General features: G+C 42.0%; 1 long non-coding RNA gene across 1 annotated transcript in view; it reads right to left on the bottom strand.

The window, feature by feature from the left end:
- The window catches only part of LOC122460658, a 125,052-nt gene that overhangs the window by 103,455 nt on the left and 1,030 nt on the right, over positions 1–20,567 (bottom strand). The window lies entirely within an intron of this gene.

The raw sequence follows: 20,567 nt of genomic DNA, 5'->3' as shown, positions 1-20,567 counted from the left end.
GCCTGTCTTACACCAGCAGGTCTTCCTATAGCTCTAACCCTTTCCTACCAGTATGAAGCACACCTCTCAGCCTTCAAACATGCCCATTTGGGATACCTGCAAGTATAAGGGGCACCATTTTGGCAAACACCCGGGACTGAACCAATAACTTCCAGAGCTAAAAACCAAGAGCTTTATAGCTTGTTCTAAAGACCCAGCCTCTCCCAATGATAATAGTCACACACTTGCCTCCTCTGAGGACTCGGCACAGAGGGGGACACAACACACACGCTGACCAGTGTGTTACACAAACAAAATATGTGACGAATGAAATGTGAACTATGTATCTTGGGGAGTCACGTCAGAATTTACAGATCCTAGTTTTTCAGTAAAAAATTGGTTTGAAAATGGTCTGTTCACTGTGTGAACCACAGGCAATCATACCATCCCCCCACATAGATGGGCGGCAGGGTCTCAATGCCTTTACCGTCAGATCTCTAGCTTAGCCCCTTACTATTTGTTATGCGCATGGTCCAGCAGACAGTAGGATTCAGAAGATCTGGGTTTTGTTTCCAGCTCTGTGGCTGACCTTCTGTGTGACCTTGGACAAGTCACTTCCCCCTCCACTGTGCTTTTGTTTCCCCTCCCCCATTTGTCTGTCTCTTCAGTTTAGAACATCAGCTGTCTGGGGAAGGGGAGGGTTAGGGTTAGGTCTCTGTACAGTGTCTAGCACAACAGGGCCCTGTCCTCAGTTGGAGCCACATGCGCATGGTCCAATTCTGCAGGTCAGAGCAGAGGGAGAATGGGGTTATGGCCCCACGTCTACACACAATAACCCATCATTAATGCTGATTTAAGGTTGCCAAACTAAACCATTAAGGCAATAAGCAGCTACATTATCTAATCTTAATTCAACATTAACATAATAGATACAAAAGTAAACTGTATGCGTGAGTCCATGTTTCTACAAGAGAAAGACTAATGCATGAACTCCGCCAAGCCTTGAGTTCTCAGACAAAAACTAAGAAGGAAAAATTAAGTGTCTTGACAAAGACCTCAGGGGAGTGAATGACAGAGCTGAAATTAAAACAGAGGCCCCTTGCTCTCAGTCCTGGGTTTAGTCCCCTAGGATCATACTAGAGTTTATATAATTGAAATCCCCTTTTTGCAGCCAGAAGACACAGAGGGTTGTTCAGCTGGGGAGCCACCTCAGAGGTAATCAGCCAGCTGCAAGGGAGCTTGAGGCAGTCCTAGCAGAATCAATTGCAGCTTGGCCTCCTATGTCTATGTAATGGTTTGGGATCCTTCCAAAACTTGAAACATACAGGCATACGTTTCATGGACACAGACTCCTAGTTGTGGATGACTCTAGGTGTGCAGGGGGCAAAGGGACTGAGGCACGGGAGAAAGAGAAATCAGGGGAAATAAATCAGTGATAAACTTTCAACCTGAGAAAGCAGTTTTCAATTCTAATGATATCTTGTGAAAGAACAGAGAGAGATACAAATGAAAGCTGAATTTTCCCTGTAGCTATGGTCTTTATGGGCCCAAAGACCTCCACCTCCTTGCAGTGCCTATGTAGTTTCCTGCACAAATTATATTTGGCCCTTATGCATGATGAAGTCACCCTTGATTAAAGCATTCAATAGATGGGAGCACGTGTGTGTGTGGGTTTTTCACTTCTAGTTTCAAGAGGGAGTGGTTGTGGTCAAGAACAGGTTTGTCATAGAATTGATTTTACAATTATTATTAATGACAAAACAATTTATCTCATCATGGGTGTGATAATGCAAAATTTCCTGGAACATCATGTCATAAATTAGCAAAAGTGAGCAGCCAGTGAGGCAGGAAACTGTGAAAAGGAGGAAAAGTAAATAAAAATTATCCACATAAATCATTCTCTATTCAACATGCATCATTTTGATATATAAGTTCCAATTTTTATGTTTTAGCCTTCTGTTAAGACATAGGTCTTTGCTAACTTGTATATCTGATTAACATAGCACTTTCACATACTGGCAGACTCTTCCCTTGATAACTTTTAACAAAAAACAAATACAAAGGTTTAAGCTGTAAAGTATAGTTAGGGAAACAACATTGTTTAGTGGTTAGAGCAGGGGACTGAGAGTCATAAAACTCTGAAGAAGTGCATCTGAAGAAGTGGGGTTTTTACCCACGAAACCTTATGCTCAAATAAATCTGTTAGTCTTTAAGGTGCCACCGGACTCCTTGTAGTCATAAAACTGTGGATATTAATCCCACACATGGCACCAACCTGCTGGGTGACCTTCCGTAAATCCCTTCTTTGTGCAACAGTTTTCTGATCTGTAAAATGGGGATAATACTTATCCACCTTACAAAGGTATTGTGATGCTTAAGCAATTAATTTCTGTGAAGTGGTTTGTGATCCTTAGACGGAAGTCATTGTGGAAGTATTGGGTTGTTGTTATTATTAATCTCCCCTAGAAGTTCTTAATACCTGTGGCAGACATTTCCATATTACACTCATCCCTTTCATTTTTAATTCAAGTGTTAAGAGTATAGCTCTCCAACACAAAAACACACGCTATAGATACCAAGGTAGGGTGAGGTACTTGGGGGAGGAGGGGAGGGGAGAAATAACATGACATTATGCAACTGCTGGAGGCTTGCCATCAGACTGAGACTGCACAACCTCTTGAAAATTAGTTTATGTTTATTTTGAAAGATATTGTCCCTCTCTGGAAGAGTTCAGTATTTCTTCAGAGAAGTCAACCTCAGAACTGAAAAAAATACCCCACAGAGATGGATAATTATCACCAAAACAAACTGACCAATTAATGGAGTTTCAGAAGTTTTTAGGGGTGCAAATATTAGAAACTCCATTTAATATACACTCTCCAACCTTTGGGATAAATCAGGTTGTTCAATGATTTCACTAATTTTGTCTCCATTTTCTACCACAAAAAGCCAAGTTGGAGTTTGTATTTTTATGGTACAGCCAGTTCAATGCTGGCCTAATAAATAGTTCAATTTGTTCTGACAGTATCTTCCTTGCAAATTGGAATTGAGCTACATGCATCTCTTTCAGCTCCCTACAGACTCTGAATCTGAAAGTTACCAGAAAGTCCTCTTAAAAATCTTAGCTCTCATTAATAGAAATATCATGACTTAATGGTCTGGGATAGATTAGCCTTTGGCAATCAGTACTTGTGGCACTGATCATAGGAATAATACTCACATTAGCAATATTTAACTAGAAAACTGAAATTAATCAGTGGATCATATTCTTTACCATAAAAAGAAAACTTTTACCTAATCAGTTTTCCTGCTTTGGTCTCTACATCTTTAACAAAAGCCACTAGTTATGGCTGAAGTTATTTCTATTATAGTATCACAATGTTATAACTAAAGTCACACAAGGACTAGTGTATATGCAGATCCCAATGTGTGTGTGCTAATGCTCTGATTGTTTGTATCTCAAAAGGAGTAGTAACTTTTAGCAGCTTCCTCTCTGCTTTCTTCATTTTGGTGACAATGAATTGGCTCTGCTAAGTATTCAGCCATAGCAGGATGCTTTGAAAAACAAAGCCTCTCTCCCATCATCTCTGTAAATGGTTTGGGGAGGTTTACATCTCCGTGAAAACATCTATGGTTAACACCCCACCCCCGGGCTCTCCCGGTTTTATGTATGAAGAACTTGTGCTTCCGAAATGTACCCAAGTATCTGGACTTTAATGCCCGATGCACACTACGCAAGTTCCACTATGCATACAAAATTATTCAGGACAGAACCACAAAAGGATTTTCTTACTCCTGCTCTATGTGAATATCTATGAGAAACTAGAATGAGGTCTTATTTTCCCTTTCCCTTCCCTTTTCCTTATTTTACTTACTTTTCCATAGTGAGGAGGTTGAAATCAAATTTAAAAACATGTATTCATGGGCGGGGGGGAAGTCTCTGCAAAATGTTGAAGACCAAGGTGCAAGTACATGTTGTATTAACATCTTCCACCCCTGGAGCTGCAGTAATTTGCATGACATTATCTACCTGGGATGTTGCTATGGTTATCACCATACATAAGTAATTACCAGGGCAAAAGTTGCTTGTCTCATGGCACATGCAGTGCACAGAGACTGTCAGAAGCAAAGGATCTTTTGATATACTTGAAAATGTGAATGTTTGAACAGACGTGAATAAGGGAAACTCCTGATAAGGGAAAACCTTTCATAGGTGTTCCTTAGTGACCTAAGAGATGACATTGTACTGGTTAACATTCACCCTTTGGTTTCAGAATAACAGCCGTGTTAGTCTGTATTCGCAAAAAAGAAAAGAAGTACTTGTAGCACCTTTCAGAGTAGCAGCCGTGTTAGTCTGTATTCGCAAAAAGTCTGTAATGCATCCGATGCAGTGAGCTGCAGCTCACGAAAGCTTATGCTCAAATAAATTTGTTATTCTCTAAGGTGCCACAAGTACTCCTTTTCTTATTCACCCTTTGGGTTTCCATAATATGAGAGTGCATCACACATTTATACACTCACCACACATTTAGGCCAACATTTTCAAACCTGTGAGACTGAAGTTAGGCTTCTACATCTATATTCAGGCACCTAAATAAAACCAGCCTGATCTTCAGAGGTGCTGAGCTCCTCCGGCTTGTAGAGATGTAAGTGAACTTTCTGAAAAGCAGGCGAAAATATGGATTTGGGAACCTAGCTCTTGGCAAATTGAAAATGTTGGCTCTATTATCTTTCCACATTAATGCTCTCTTGAATGACTGCCATTGAAAAACAAGTCTCCATGTCATCTGTTTGGGCAGCATTGTATCATAGGACATTTCACTATGGGAACAGTTTTGGTCCACCCCGTTACTAGTACTGGGCTTGATCCTGAGAAGTGTTGACTCCAACTGACTTCAATGGGGATTGAGGATGCTCAGCAAGGGATACCCAGCACTCCACAGGATTCAGCCTACAGTTTGGATATCAGGTTCTAGTTCTGACACCCCCCCCCCCCGCAATATGATGCAAAAGAACTCTCAGAAACATTGCTGCAATTAAACCTCCAATAAAAGGCAACAGATTGTGCACTGAGGGTCTGGTCCAAAGCCCATTCAAGTCAATGGGAGTGATTGAATTATTCCTTTTGATTGAGCAATTATGCTGCAATTATCTAAGTCATTGTGAAGCGCTTTGGGCTACTGGGAGTAAAACAAGTACTACACAAAACTAACTTCTATTCGTTTAATCTTCTATTCGTGGCATCGTTGTCTCCTATCTATCCAAAACAACCTTTCAGCTCGCATACAGGCACGTGTATATTAAATTACATCTAGAGTAAAATGTGATGTATTTAACTCCTGATTTACACTGGTCTAACAGAGTAAAAGTTGGCTTTTAAACACCATGAGCAAATATCCATGATCTTTGGTGCCCATTTCCCCATAAGATTTCAGATCCTGATTCTGGGGCCACAGTGCCAGCTCAATTTTGTAAAAACTCAATCTGCCAAAGATGTCCATAAACTGACCCCTAAAATGACCATCTCAAAACTTTACTCATTCTGATGTTTCACATCCAACCCTCCAAGTTTGTTGATTTGTTGCTTCAATTTCAAAACTACATATAGTTGTGTGACTGGAACAGAGAAAACTATCTGTATTTTTTCTGTAGGTCCATCTTCAGGTTGTTTGGATTCTCCATTTGCAGCTTTCCTCTGGAGGATAAGTCTTCCCTTACTGATCTTAGGAATGATCTGCTTATTATTGCCATTGACTTTTACCTCCCATTAATACTAGGAGAGGAAGAGGCCAATTATTATCAAACTTCTTCTCTCTGACTGAGCTGTAGAATAGATATGACAGGCATGGAAGGACCACCGTTTCAGGCCATGACCCCTTTAATATTCTTCCCTGGGCAACTGATGTTCTGAGTTGATGGAGGTATTAACCCCTGAAAACCACAGTTTTTCTCTAAATTCTCTACAGCAAATCAAGTTTACCTGTGCCTAGATTCCCCCCAGCAAGCCTATGCTTCATAATGATGAAATGCTGTCATTACTGCCAGGACTGTGGAGCTGAATATACTTTCTCAGTCTCTCAATTTTGTGAAGTTGCCTCAGGGTACTGTTAATCATAATGAAACTGACTATTGGAATGAACATGATTTGTTGATGAGAAAAATGAAGTAATAGATCAACATTTTATCTAGATATCTAGGTATCCGAAAGATACTAGATACCATGATCTACTGTTCATATTTTGATCACAAAACAACACAAATCTGGAACATAGAAGAAATGTTTCATCTTGTGGGAATCTGCAATGGCAAACAAACTTTTGGATAATGTTATCGGACCCCACAGCAGGACAAGGAAGAGGATTCCCAGATGCGGAAGAGGATTGAAATCTGCTCTATAATTGAGGATTTTTAGCAGAAGACATATAGATGTAGCATCAGCATCAATTTCACCATCTGCATTCTACCCAAAATTTGTTGGAGTCTTTGGACTTGACTCCACTTCCCAGTTTTATATTAGCATAACTCCATTGACATTGCTGGAGTAATTTCTGATTTACACTGGTGGAAACGAGAGGAGATTCAGGCTCTCTGTTTGAAAGATAAAGTTTGCCTCATCCAAGTAGTTCAGATATGTCAGTGAGAAGCACTTAGATGTTGTCCTCATGAGAGGAGATGTGCTCCTGAAGGAACTGTTTCAGAGTAGTAGCCATGTTAGTCTATATCAGCAAAAACAATGAGGAGTCCTTGTGGCACCTTAGAGACTAACAAATTTATTGGGCATAAGCTTTCATGGGCTAAAATCCACTTCATAAGATGCATGAAGTGGAAAATACAGCAGAGAGGTATAAATACACAGCATATGAAAAGATGGGAGTTGCCTTATCAAGGGGCGGGTCAGTGCTAACGAGCCAATTCAATTAAGGTGGCTGAGACAATGGTAAGAACAGGTCGTAGTTAGGAGAGAACGTGGAAACACAGATCCTCGGATTGATCGCCTGGGATCCACAGGTTTTAAGAGCTAAACTTTTTAGTTATTCTATGAACAGGGAAGTTAGTTCAGCAGGTCTCTCTCCCTATTAAATCATCCAGTGGGACTCAAGTGAGAGAACCTTACACAGATTACTGTTCCCTACAAGAGAGTAGCCTTCTTTGTTTCTTAGCATGGCATAATATAATTTACAATGAAAGTTTAAGGAGACCTGCAAAGGATATTTAAGAATGGGACTGGTGCACTTTTTGGCTTTATTCCCCCCGTTTGTTTCTTTACTTTAGGAACGCTAGAAAGGTCAAATTTGGTTTTCTTTGGTTTTGCTGGAAGATTTACTGGATGTCTCAGATGATTTATATTGATAGCTCCCATACTTTAATTCCAGGGACAGTGGAGGGGTGTTTAATCTTTAATAAAGATATCTTATCTCCAAAATGTTTATTTGTAACTTAGAGGTGTTAACTAAAACCAACCCATTTTAAACAATCTGGCTAAGGCCTTGCCCATGTTACAAGTTGCACTGGTTTAAACTCAAATCAAGTTTTTAATTGATTTAGTACAACTGCTGCAAATCCTGTGTGGATACATTTAAACTGATTTGTACCTGTTTTATAGTGACTTTGTTTAAGTCAGTGTGGGATATAAGCCAAGTTTAAATCGGGATGTTCACATAGGGAGTTGCAACAGTTTAATGGAATCAATTTAAAAAGACAGTTCTAGTTAAATCAGTGCAAGTTGTAATATAAAGAAGGCCTACAAATTTCATCCAACCTCAACTGCTTGTGATGGAATCATATCACTAGTTCTCTAGTCATCATAGAATCTTCCAAATTAAACAGACCATAAAATTATAATGTAAACAAATGAAACAAACAAACAAAAATAAACCTCCAAACCAAACAACAAACACGCCTCAAAAACATCATAAAACCTTTAAAAAACCCTAAACGCTCATGCCTCTATACATGATAAGGGAAAAAAGCAGACAAGCCTATTTTTTTCTTCCTCTAGGTCACCTTTAAAAACACATTCAGAAAAAACACATGTACACAAGTGGCTATGTTACACTTTCTGAGGGACTTTCAAATAAATCATAGTGCATTTGTGAAAAACGACATAGCTATTGGAGTAGAAGGCAGAATTCTGACATGCAAAGCAAGTTACGCACAGGAACCAATCTTAATCCCTTTAAGGTCAACAGCAAAAGTTCCATTGATTTCAACAAACCAAAGATTTCAACAGGCCATAGATGTCAAATACAAGATAGATATATAGGGTTTCATGTTGATAAAAGTTACGTAACTAATCTTGAGCATCTGAGAATTTAGGCCCCAGGGAGATAGGTCCCTAAATATCTTTGAAGATCTGGACCTTAGGGACAACTAGTGACGATCAGAAATACTTAATCAAGGTTTGGAATGGCTAAATATATCTTTACTAAGATAAATCCAGGCTTATGGTGGAACCCTATATGAAGGACCAGCATACCCGCAGCCAAATCCTGCAGATCAGACTCAAAAGATGCCAGGCATACTGTAGACGTGGATATATTGAGTACACACTATTTTTGTTAGCTTTGAACATATCAGTGAAAGAAAAAGTAAACAGGTGATGAGCCAGATGAGCCAAATGCAAGATGTAAAAAGTGGGATAAATATTGTTAAATTCGGGGGGGGGAGGGGGAATGTTATAAACACTAAGCAAAGCTCTTTGATTTGCACTGTTTTCCAGCCCATAAAACCCTAATATCTGCCAGCGTTTCATTAAGAGCTTATAACTACTCAGCATGCCTGTGGCTGCATAAATGTTTTGCTAAAGAAATGTTATCCATGTTGCAGATCCACTATTTTGCTATGTACATTAAGAGAAGTGTAGCTTAAGAAAATAGTATTTTAAAGTCTACATCTGATGAATAATCTTTGTCATTCAGTAGCAGTGGGTTTCTCCCAGCCAGAAAAGATTATACTTAGCAATGTTCATTAAAATATTTTTAAATCAACTAGCCAGTGAAAACTATGCAACATTTTAAGAAGAAAATACCTGTACTTTGTATGAGGAATTTAGGGGCAGGGGAACCCACAATTTTGTAAATTAAATAAAATGGTCAGTAGAAATGGTGACTTTTCATAGGCTTCTGAGAGCTAAAGATGTTTTATGAGATCATGGCTGCACAACTCCAAACAATATATCTTGCATCTCTGACCTGTGGGAATAAGAAACCTGCAGCACTGAGATTGGATCAATAGTGGTTTCTGATCAAACACAGAAAGCTTTCAGAGCGAGAATCTAAGGATTAGAGCTCTCCAATCCATTTCTTTTTAATAGCTACCTTTTACGATAAACAGTAACAGATCATTAAGATATTTATTACTGCTAGAGAGGGTCCTGGATCAAATCCCTGGGGATCTGAATACCCCTGATTCTCCATCTGTCTAGGTCCTTATATACTGCCCTAGTATCTGAGCACCCGTACTTGATTTGAACATGGATTTGGATTAAACTTTAGCAAATGGCCCTTTCCTTTACAATAGTCAACCCCCCAAATCCAGATCCAACCACCCCGTCATAAATATAAAGGGAAGGATGAACACCTTTAGAATCCCTCCTGGCCAGAGGAAAACCCCTTTCACCTGCAAAGGGTTAAGAAGCTAGGATAACCTCGCTGGCACCTGATCGCAATGACCAATGAGGAGACAAGATACTTTCAAAGCTGGAGGGAGGGAGAAACAAAGGGTCTGTCTGTCTGTGAGATGCTTTTGCTGGGGACAGAACAGGAATGGAGTCTTAGAATTTAGTAAGTAATCTAGCTAGATATGCATTAGATTACGATTTCTTTAAATGGCTGAGAAAATTAAACTGTGCTGAATAGAATGGATATTCCTGTTTTTGTGTCTTTTTGTAACTTAAGGTTTTGCCTAGTGGGATTCTCTGTGTTTTGAATCTAATTACCCTGTAAGATATTTACCATCCTGATTTTACAGACATGATTCTTTTTACCTTTTCTTATATTAAAATTCTTCTTGTAAGAAACTGAATGCTTTTTTCATTGTTCTTAAGATCCAAGGATTTGGGTCTGTGGTTTCCTATGCAAATTAGTGAGGATTTTTATCAAGCCTTCCCCAGGCAGGGGGATGCAAGGTTTTGGTGAGGATTTTGGGGGGAAAGACATTTCCAAACAATGCTTTCCCAGTAACCAGTCAAACGTTTGGTGGTGGCAGTGGAAGTCCAAGGGCAAAGGGTAAAATAGTTTGTACCTGGGGGTAGTTTTAACCTAAGCTGTTAAAGTAAGCCTAGGAGGTTTTCATGCAAGTCCCAACATCTGTACCCTAGAGTTCAGAGTGGGGAAGGAACCTTGACATGGTGGCAGAGCGGTGGGATCCAATTGAAATCATTTTGAGATTTTTTTGAACTGGAAGCACAGATTTAAAAAGGAAATTTTTTTTCCTTTGGGCTGCTGAAAAGCAGGTTAAACTGAAAACAGTTAGAGGTTTTTTTTTTCCTCTGCTTTGGGGCCAGAGCAGAGACAAAAGGGAATTGTCTTTTGTGAGCTGGAGTTTTCTCTACCTAAAGGCAGGATAGTTAACCTCCTGCAGGGAAATTCACCAGTCTTCACAGACCTGAAGTTTTTTTTCCCTAAGAGTAACTAGAGGGGTTTTCTGCCTATTTGCCTGGAGCCAAAGGTGTTAAGCTTTTTTTTTTTTTTTGGATTTTTCTGTAGGCTGACAATCACTATCAGAGAATATAGGTATCCTATTACAGCACAGAAAAATTTTACAAGCCAAGTTTTGTTTGTTTTATTTCTACCCTTGGGTGTAAAGTTAGTAAAAAACAGACAGGTAAAGATGACAGAAACCACGACACTACACAAATTGGAGTTAGCCAGAATGGAGGCAGCACAACACCGAGAGGCTGCTCACAGGAGAGCAATGGAGGCCAAGGACAAAGAACTGGAGGCAAGGGACAAAGAACTGGAGGAGAAGAAAAAAGAGGAAGCATGTGGAGGAGGAGAAGGAAAAAGAGAGGAAGCATGCACTGGAGATGGAGAAGGCAAAGGCTCAGCAAAATATACCAACAAACCCTAGCAATCCTTCTCCAGGTACCACTTCCCATCCCAGAAAGTTCCCCACTTATAAAGGCAGGCAACGATACCGAGGCCTTTTTAGAAAACTTCGAAAGGGCCTGCCTTGGGTACAGCATCTCTACAAACCAATACATGGTAGAGCTGAGGCCACAGCTCAGTGGACCCTTAGCTGAGGTGGCGGCTGAAATGCCTAAGGAAAACATGAACAAGTATGAACTGTTTAAAACCAAGGCGAAAGTCAGAATGGGGCTAACACCCGAGCATTCCGGTTGGTGATTCAGAGCCCTAAGGTGGAAACCAGACGTGCCATTTACCCAACATGCTTACCACATTGTGAAACATTGGGATGCCTGGATATCAGGAGCAAGTGTTAAATCTCCAGAAGATTTGTACTTTCTAATGCAAATGGAGCAATTCTTAGAGAGTGTTCCTGAGGAAATAGAAAGATACATTCTAGATGGGAAGCCCAAAACTGTAATCGAGGCAGGGGAGATTGGAGCCAAATGGGTGGAGATGGCAGAAAAGAAAAAAACTGGTTGCAGTTGGAGCGGATACCAGAAGGGACAACCTCAGACCACCCCTTACTACCGGGGCCGCCCAAGGCCCCATCTACCCCCCAAGGAACCCTCCAGCCACCTTATCGTCCTACCACACTGTTCTCCCACCCACCCCAGTGACCCGTCAGCTCGATGATGTTTTAAATGTAATGAGCCGGGACATGTGAAGGCCAACTGCCCCAAGAACCCCAACCGATTACAGTTCATTGCACCGGAATCACACCAGAGGTCATCAGGCCCTGATACCTCCCAGATACCTGTGGAGCGGAGGGAAACTGTGAGTGTGGGTGGAAAGAATGTCACCGCATGGAGGAACACTGGAGCACAGGTGTCGGCTATCCATGCTTCTTCAGTGGACCCCAGTTTAATCAACCCAGAGATCCAAGTGATGATTCAACCCTTCAAGTCCAACTCTTTCAATTTGCCTACAGCCAAATTGCCTGTCCAGTACAAGGGCTGGTCAGGAACATGGACTTTTGCAGTCTATGATGATTATCCCATCCCCATGTTGTTGGGGGAAGACTTGGCAAATCATGTGAAGTGAGCCAAGAAGGTGGGAATGGTCACCCGCAGCCAGACTAAACCAGCCTTCACGCCTAGCGCTGTTCTGGAAACTTCTACCAGGACCCGGTCAGAGGTGATGGACCCGGACCCCAGGCCAATGTCTGCAACAGCAGTAGTGGATCCAGTTCCAGAGACCCAGACAGAGCCAGTCCCAGAACCGGAACCGGCGGAACAACCAGCAACAGACCCATTGCCAGCACTGAATCCAGTACTTGCAACTGCAACACCAGAGGGCCCCACTGAACCTGAACCGGTAGCAGCCGATAACCTTACACACGAGGCTCAGCTGGATCCTGAACCCCAACATAGTGCACCAGCGGAGAGCGGTTCATAGTTAGCGGAAACACCCCCATCCCCTACATCGCTTCCAGAGGGACCAAGCATAGCTCCACAATCCAACGAGGAACTGATGTCTCCAGCATGAAGGGAATAGTTCTAGACCGAACAGGAAGTAGATGAAAGCCTGCAGAGAGCTTGGACGGTGGCACGGAGCAACCCACTGCCTCTCAGCTCTTCTAATTGATCCAGGTTTGTTGTAGAAAGAGGATTTTTATACAAGGAAACGCTTTCTGGTGGACACCAGGAAGACTGGCATTCTCAGAGACAGTTGGTAGTTCCAACTAAGTACCGGGTCAAGCTCTTGAGCTTAGCCCACAATCATCCTAGTGGCCACGTTGGGGTGAACAGGACCAAAGACCGGTTGGGGAGGTCATTCCAATGGGAGGGAATGGGCAAGGATGTTTCTACCTACGTCTGATCTTGTGAGGTATGCCAAAAAGTGGGAAAACTCCAAGACCAGGTCAAAGCCTCTCTCCAGCCACTCCCCATCATTGAAGTTCCATTTCAGCGAGTAGCTGTGGATATTCTGGGTCCTTTTCTGAAAAAGACACCAAGAGGAAAGCAGTACATACTGACTTTCATGGATCGATGGCCGGAAGCAGTAGCTCTAAGCAACACCAGGGCTAAAAGTGTGTGCCTGGTACTAGCAGACATTTTTGCCAGGGTAGGTTGGCCCTCTGACATCCTCACAGATGCAAGACCTAATTTCCTGGCAGGAACTATGGAAAGCCTTTGGGAAGCTCATGGGGTAAATCACTTGGTTGCCACTCCTTACCACCATCAAACAAATGGCATGGTGGAGAAGTTTAATGGAACTTTGGAGGCCATGATACATAAATTTGTAAATGAGCACTCCAATGGTTGGGACCTAGTGTTGCAGCAGTTGCTTTTTGCCTACAGAGCTGTACCACATCCCAGTTTAGGGTTTTCACCATTTGAACTTGTATATGGCCGTGAGGTTAATGGGCCGTTACAGTTGGTGAAGCAGCAATGGGAGGGATTTACACCTTCTCCAGGAACTAACATTCTGGACTTTGTAACCAACCTACAAAACACCCTCCGAACCTCTCTAGCCCTTGCTAAAGAAAACCTACAGGATGCTCAAAAAGAGCAAAAAGCCTGGTATGATAAACATGCCAGAGAACGTTCCTTCAAAGTCCAGGTTATGGTCTTAAAGGTGCGCTAGGCCCACAAAATGGAAGCCTCGTGGGAAGGGCCATTCACGGTCCAGGAGCGCCTGGGAGCTGTTAATTACCTCATAGCATTCTCCACCTCCAACCGAAAGCCTAAGGTATACCATATTAATTCTCTAAAGCCCTTTTATTCCAGAGAATTAAAGTTTGTCAGTTTACAGCCCAGGAAGGAGATGACACTGAGTGGCCTGAAGGTGTCTACTACGAAGGGAAAAGTGCTGGTGGCGTGGAAGAGGTGAACCTCTCCATGACCCTCAGGCGTATGCAGTGACAGCAGATCCAGAAGCTGTGCACTAGCTATGCACCGACGTTCTCAGCCACCCCAGGACTGACTGAACAGGCATACCACTCCATTGACACAGGTAATGCTCACCCAATTAAAGTCCAACCTTACCAGGTGTCTCCTCAAGCTAAAACTGCTATACAGTGGGAGATCCAGGATATGTTACAGATGGGTGTAATCCACCCCTCTGGCAGTGCATGGGCATCTCCAGTGGTTCTAGTTCCCAACCAGATGTGGAGATACGTTTTTGCGTGGACTATCGTAAGCTAAATGCTGTAACTCGCCTAGACAACTATCCAATGCCACGCACAGATGAACCATTAGAGAAACTGGGATGGGCCCAGTTCATCTCTACCTTGGACTTAACCAAGGGGTACTGGCAAGTACTGCTAGATGAATCCGCCAAGGAAAGGTCAGCCTTCACCACACATGTTGGGCTGTATGAATTTCATGTACTCCCTTTCGGGCTGCGAAATGCACCCACTACCTTCCAAAGACTTGTAGATGGTCTCCTAGAAGGATTAGGAGAATATGCAGTCACCTAGCTTGACGATGTGGCCATATTTTCAGATTCCTGGGCAGAACACCTGGAACATCTACAAAAAGTCTTCGAGCGCATAAGGGAGGCAGGACTAACTGTTAAGGCTAAGAAGTGTCAAATAGGCCTAAACAGAGTGACTTACCTTGGACACCAGGTGGGTCAAGGAACTATCAACCCCCTACAGGCCAAAGTGGATGCTATCCAAAAGTGGCCTGTCCCAAAGTCAAAGAAACAGGTTCAATCCTTCTTAGGCTTGGCCAGTTATTACAGACTATTTGTACCGCAATACAGCCAAATCGCCGCCCCACTGACAGACCTAAGGAAAAAGAAACAGCCAAATGCCAGTGGACTGAAGAGTGTCAGAAGGCCTTTTACCAACTTAAAGCGACACTCATGTCTGACCCTGTACTAAGGGCCCCAGACTTTGACAAACCGTTCCTAGTAACCACAGATGCGTCCGAGCGTGGTGTGGGAGCAGTTTTAATGCAGGAAGGACCAGATCAAGAATTCCACCCTGTACTGTTTCTCAGGAAAAAACTGTCTGAGAGGGAAAGCAACTGGTCAGTCAGTGAAAAAGAATGTTACGCCATGTCTACGCTCTGGAAAAGCTACACCCATATGTTTGGGGACAGCGTTTCCACCTGCAAACCGACCATGCTGCGCTACGGTGGCTTCATGCCGCCATGGGAAATAACAAAAAACTTATTCGGTGAAGTTTAGCTCTCCAAGATTTTGATTTCGACATCCAACACATCTCAGGAACTTCTAACTAAGTGGCTGATGCACTCTCCCATGAAAGTTTCCCTGAATCAACTGGTTAAAATCGTCCTTGAGATGTGGAAAATATTGTTAGTCTTTATCTACTTGGTAGTATATTTAGATGTGCATGTGTCTTATTAACTCTGTTTTTTCCTAGAGCTCCAGGAAGAAATCCCGGCCAATGTTTCACCTTAGCAGTGATTTGGGGGGCGTGTCATAAATATAAAGGAAAGGGTAAACACCTTTAAAAGCTCCCCTGGCCAGAGAAAAAATCCTTTCACCTGTAAAGGGTTAAGAAGCTAGGATAACCTCGCTGGCACCTGACCGCAATGACCAATGAGGAGACAAGATACTTTCAAAGCTGGAGGGAGGGAGAAACAAAGGGTCTGTCTGTCTGTGCGATGCTTTTGCCGGGGTCAGAACAGGAATGGAGTCTTAGAATTTAGTAATCTAGTTAGATATGCGTTAGATTATGATTTCTTTAAAAGGCTGAGAAAATTAAGCTGTGCTGAATAGAATGGATATTCCTGTTTTTGTGTCTTTTTGTAACTTAAGGTTTTGCCTAGAGGGATTCTTTATGTTTTGAATCTAATTACCCTGTAAGGTATTTACCATCCTGATTTTACAGACATGATTCTTTTTACCTTTTCTTATATTAAAATTCTTCTTGTAAGAAATTGAATGCTTTTTTCATTGTTCTTAAGATCCAAGGATTTGGGTCTATGCAAATTGGTGAGGATTTTTATCAAGCCTTCCCCAGGCAGGGGGATGCAAGGTTTTGGTGAGGATTTTTGGGGGGAAAGACGTTTCCAAACAATGCTTTCCCAGTAAACCCAGTCAAACGTTTGGTGGTGGCAGTAGAAGTCCAAGGGCAAAGGGTAAAATAGTTTGTACCTTGGGGAAGTTTTAACCTAAGCTGGTAAAAGTAAGCCTAGGAAGTTTTCATGCAGGTCCCCACATCTGTACCCTAGAGTTCAGAGTGGGGAAGGAACCTTGACAACCTCCCATTTTGAAGTGTTTGAAATGAATAACCATGTTTTGCAGCTTGCGCCCATTTCTGATTATTAATAATTTCTTCACATAGAAACAACTCCAATTTTGGGTGGAGGAATCTGTTACAATATTTATTCAGTGTGATTTCCGCACTACCCTCCCCCCAAACTTCTTATTCTTTTACTAATAAGAACATGTATCAATCTACAGCATACATAATTTATTTGTGTACGGACAATAAAAACAGTTTGTAACCCAAACTCTTTGCCAAGGACTAACTGCATTGCCATCAGCCACACACCAAATATATTTGCAGAGTAACCACGCTTTCCTGTACAGTCAAGTGAAATGGATCTGGATCCACTAGGATCTAGAAGGAGATAGTGCTGAAGCCCCCTTCCACTGTGTTACATCTGGAGGGGAACAGCAGAAGGTTGGAAACATGGAGGTTCATGGATCAGATTAATGTACTGGAAAGCGCTCAAACACCTCAGAGATGGGCACAGTATAAGAATATGAATAGAATATAATAGACCGAGATCAGGAAGTATGGGATAGAATAGGAGATAGTAGGAATTGGGCTGGTTATAGGAAGGAGCAACAAGGATCAAGCCTTGATGTCAATGGGAGTTTAAATAACTAAAGTCAGAAGATGCAATTGAGATCCACAGAGCAGAATGGAAAGGAGAATTTTGCCCCTAGTTCAGTCTGCCTGAGCATGCTGGTTTGTATTGGGAAGGGTGTCTTAACAACCAGACAGTGCTTTTCTAAAAGCTTTAGAATTTGGAGGATGCAGCAAGGTCTGTGAGAATGCTAATTACAGGAATTTTCAATGTACATGGATTTCCAGTGTCCCTGAAAATGTCTAACTGAACATTCAGATAGGAATGCAAGATATCTGGCACAAGAGAAAGCAAGCAAAAATTACATAGTAGATGTTTCTGAAAGACCTCAGAGGGAAATACAACTTTGTGGTAATACACAAATGTAAATAATACAAGTAAATAAATAAATAATAATGCATCTCATTGGCTTTATAGAATAAAAGCAAAAACTAGCATATACCATTAAGTACCATTGGACTCTAATTTTCAAGAACAATGGTAAGTTTCTCATTATGGCCTTCACCAGCAAAGCACTGAAGTATGTGCATAGGAGTAGTCCAATGTGAAACCAGTGTGCAGCAGCTGCCCACCTATCCCTGATCTCAAATGGGCTAGTACAGGGTTTCCCAAACTTGGGACGTCGCTTTTTCAGGGAAAGCCCCCGGAGAGGCGAACCGTGGCCAGTGGGAGCCGCGATCAGCCGAACCTGCGGACGTGACAGGTAAACAAACCAGCCCAGCCCGCCAGGGGCTTTCCCTGCACAAGCGGCATCCCAGGTTTGGGAAACACTGGGCTAGTAACATGCTTAAAGTGAAGTAAGTGCTTCAGTGGTTTGCTTTATCTGGACTTGTATGATAAATGCAAAGTATTTTTGGCTTCTTGGATATCTGATACCTGCAACTGTTGCATATGGTCCCCAAGGAAGAGATGGCTGAGCACCTGCACAACTTTCTTTAGACTCATAGCAGAGATCAAAATGGTTGAAAGTGAGAGAATGTCTTCTGGTACCATCATCATTGTCATCGTACGTGTAAATAGTTCTTTTCTTCCCAAACAATCTCAGCACACATTGAAAACATACAAGACCACCTACCAGGGCTGCATTTAGGGGCAGGTAACCCAAGCAACTGACTGTGATGCGGGACTTGGGGGGGGTCCAGGCTCAGGATACCGTTTTTGGTTTTAGCGACGAAAGAGAAAATAGAATATTTCAGGTATTCTATATGTGGATTCATTTTTCATTAACATCCTAGAATGTTCTGAACCTTTGTAGAATCTCGTGGAACCTTGCAGACTTTCTGAGAACTACATTTTCCTTGAACCTCCTAAAATATTGTCAGCCATGCCCTCGTGGGTATATATGGGGCGGGGCGTTGCCAGTCAGTCAGTGAGATATAAGAACAAAGTGAAGTGAAATCCAAGCTGCGATATTGTGAACCTTGTTTTATTGTGTAATTATGAAAGCGTTCTTGTGTTTTAAGACTTGAAGAGTGTAAGTAGTGACTAATAAAGGACATATTTAATGAGACTCTGTGCTTTAATTCACCAGGGTAAAGGCAAGAAAAGTGACCTTTTGAACTAAAGGACAAGGATTAACATTCTATAGCTGTCACCTACTGTAACACTATTTAATATTGGTCCACCCAATGCTGGTGCACAATTCACTTTCTTGATGTTAGTACCTTCCAATTATTCTTAAAATTAAAAAGTTTCTATAAGCTTAGAGGAAACAAATTTTTTTTGCTTATACATGGCATGAATAAATACAGATTTACAGATCCTAGTGTGCAAATTTATTGTCTTATATGACAAATCATGCATTTAAATTGTGCATCAAAGTCATGAAGTGGGCTACAAATGCAATATAAACTAAGGTATTCAAAAGTTTAACAAATGGAGGGGGGAAGCCGAAGACGTTCCTTGCCTGGGGTGCCATTTGGTCTAAGACCAGCCTTGCCACTCACTACAGTTGGGCGGGGGGTGGGAAGAGTAATCAGTCCTCAAACAGCAAAGTGCACAACTCAGGGAGAGGGAAACGTTAGCCAAGGAAATCAGGATAAATCCCCATTCCATGGGATTTTGATGTTCATGTAGAGCTGTCAGGACTTGCGTTTTTATCATTTAAAAGACGCCTCCATGATAAAGTGTAGGGTACTCTGCTTATCTACCTCAGAGGCAAAGGGCACAAAGCAGACTTAAAACTCAGTTTAGAGGCCAGCTAAGGATTCCTCAACACGGGGACAAGGAAGGGATTGGGACATGCCAGGGGGCACGGCCATGGCTGGAGTGCTGCTACACTCTGGTATCCCCTGACTGATGTTACAGTCCATAGGGGCCATTAGTAGTTGGCGTAAGTTAGAGAAGCCCTAATATTGCTCTAACTTACACCATACTGATTTGAGCCCAGACTGTCTCCAGAACTGAGAAGCCCACTTAAAGCTACCTTTTTCCATTGCCCCCACTCAGATCCTTTGCTGAGTGCAGTTCAGCTGGACCTGAGGATTGGTTCAAACTGATTTATGCCAGTGTAAAACAAGTGTAAGTGAGATCAGATTCAGGCTCAGGTCCAGGGTCTCCACACTTCCCTCAAATAAATAATACAGAAACAAGTGGTCTAAGCCCAGGTTCCATTATTAGTAAGCCCCATAAAAAGATACATACAGAATTACTGTGTATATACCAGATAGACTATCATAAATGTGATTCATGTATCATATGGATTGCACTGAAAGCCAGATATTTCAAACATAAAACTAAATGGGTCTCTGTCGCACTGAGCAAATTTGAAATAGTTCTGATGGTCAATTCCAGGTGTCAACACCAAGAACAATTTATCAGTGTATTCAGGTGTAGAGCTATAATAAAGTACTAACAAGGTTCAACTCTGTCTACAGTGATCACTGTCTCAAAGTGAAGGAATATTGTGCCTTTGGGAAGTCCTACATTTTCCCCCTATGTAATATCAGTGATAGATCACTCTTTCCTCTGCCTGTTTCCCTTCTGTGATCCTGATGGCTGTGTTTTCACCTCAGGCTCTGAGTGATAACAAGGAGAACTTTTGAGACATTTCAGTGGTGGTTTTTTCTATCTCCAAAGAAAGTGAAATCAGGAACATTGTAATGGGGTAGCCTGCCCCTTTAGGGTATGTCAACACTTACTCCTAACCCTACCCTACCTATCATCTTTTTAAGTGTGTCTACACTGAAATCACAAGGTGTGATTGCAGCTTGTAGAGACATACCTGAGCTAGCTTTAATCTAGCTCACAGGGGGCTCAGCATGAGCTGTACAAGCCCAGCAAGAACTCTAGGTAATTACTGATGTGGCTGTGATGCCATGGGCTAGTACACAATTGCTCTGGTACACACACTAGATTGAAGCTAGTGTGGGTATGTCTATTCGAGCTGCAGTCACACCCTGTGATTGCAGTGTAGACATGCCCTCATATACTACTGAGGTCATCTCTAGCTCCATTCCACCAATAACAGCAGTCCTGACTACCCATTTGTAAATTTTACAAAGGAGCATCTTTGCACTCTTTCCTGTATCCACCCTTTATGGAAGGGAGGCCTCTGCAAAGCCACCTCCTTGAAATACCTCTGTTGAATTTCAGTATTTGCATACTGTTTCCATCTTGAGCATGTATTTATGTGTGTTTTGTTTTGCTATGTGTTTACATTTTATAT

This window comes from Dermochelys coriacea, chromosome 6 (genome assembly GCF_009764565.3).
Source record: "Dermochelys coriacea isolate rDerCor1 chromosome 6, rDerCor1.pri.v4, whole genome shotgun sequence".
In the NCBI taxonomy this organism is placed as follows: domain Eukaryota; kingdom Metazoa; phylum Chordata; order Testudines; family Dermochelyidae; genus Dermochelys; species Dermochelys coriacea.
Note: the sequence above shows the minus strand (reverse complement) of the source record. Positions and strands in the feature narration are given on the sequence as shown.